The sequence below is a fragment of the Physeter macrocephalus genome, chromosome 11, assembly GCF_002837175.3.
Source record: "Physeter macrocephalus isolate SW-GA chromosome 11, ASM283717v5, whole genome shotgun sequence".
In the NCBI taxonomy this organism is placed as follows: domain Eukaryota; kingdom Metazoa; phylum Chordata; class Mammalia; order Artiodactyla; family Physeteridae; genus Physeter; species Physeter macrocephalus.
In genome coordinates, this window is record NC_041224.1 from 152,234,306 (window position 1) to 152,235,762 (window position 1,457).

Genomic DNA, 1,457 nt, shown 5'->3' on the forward strand with positions numbered 1-1,457 from the left:
GGCATGTGGGATCCTCCCAGGCCGGGGCGTGAACCCGGTTCCCCTGCATCGGCAGGCGGACGCGCAACCGCTGCGCCACCAGGGAAGCCCCTCTGTACACATTTTTTTAGATATTAGAACACTCCCTGAATCTCTAATGAGCCCACCCAGCCGTACCTCTCCTACACATTTCTGTAATTCAGCATGTAAGAAAAGAATCACAAAATGGCTATCCACCAGTCAAATCCAGCTCCCTTGGCAAAAGTATAAATGGCTGGGAGGGTGTGGGTTCTCCCACTCAGCACCGACACTTCCACTCCCTATTGCCCTACCTACCCCCAACTTGCTGCACACATTTATGTAACTAGACTGGTAGGTAGACATTTGAGTGGGTGTCCAGGCCAAACCCAGGGAGGCACTTCCGCCAACATCCCCCCACCCCGCCCCGTTATGCACAGACATTCCCACCCCACCCGGACCCCACCTGCTCTGTGTTCCTGGGAGTGAAAGCTCTGAGAAAATACATTTAAGAAAGGAGTTTTATTCAAGTTCAAATAGCAAGCTAGAAGTAACTAATAAAGTTGCCTGGAGGCAGTCCTTCTGTCCCTGTCTTAGTGAAGAGCTGGGAATGGATTTGTAAGTGACCTAGTAATTTTTCTAAAGAGCTTACGGGTATTTGAACACAGTTACTTCTCTTAAGCAGCTTAAACATTGCTCTACAATCTTGAGGCAAAGAATATGTTTAGCAAACTCTTTTGCAGTAGTTGGTACAAAGATACATTCAGCCCAATGTAGGCACATAGCAAATTAATGAGGCTATGCCTATTAAAACATGTGCTAGCTTAATGCAGTCTAGCTTAATATTTAAGATTCCAGCTGGAGTAAGAACTTGAATTTCACTTACAGGCACTGGGAACAAGCAATTCTACCCGCAAAGAGAAAAGACTCAGTAGAGGGTAGGAGGGGTTCAGGGATATGGAACTACTGATCACTGTCTTTAAGTATTTGACACACCATGGTGTGAAAGAGAAAGCAGCCTTGATCTCTGTGGTTTCTAGAGACAAAACTGGGACCAATGGATGCAAGTTACAGGAAACATATTATGTCTGATTGGGTGGTTTCCTGGACTTGAAGCCAAGAATTAAGTTAGGCCAGGAACCACTTTGCAAAGATGCCACTCATCACCTTTTCTAGTGGACTCTGCCCTGTTTAAATAAACTTGGAGTCATGAGTTACAGACTCAAGATGGAAAGGAATCTTCAACATTACGGTTCTACCTCCCTTCCCACGAGTCAGTCTCTCTTCATCACCCAGCCACAAGTTCAGGCACCTGGGTTTTGAATACATCCAGTGATGGGGAGCTCACTACTTCCTGAGACAGCACAATTTATCTTTATATTTACTCCTTTTTTTAAAAAGTGCCCCCTTGGGGCTTCCCTGGTGGCACAGTGGTTGAGAGTCCGCCTGCCGATGCAGGG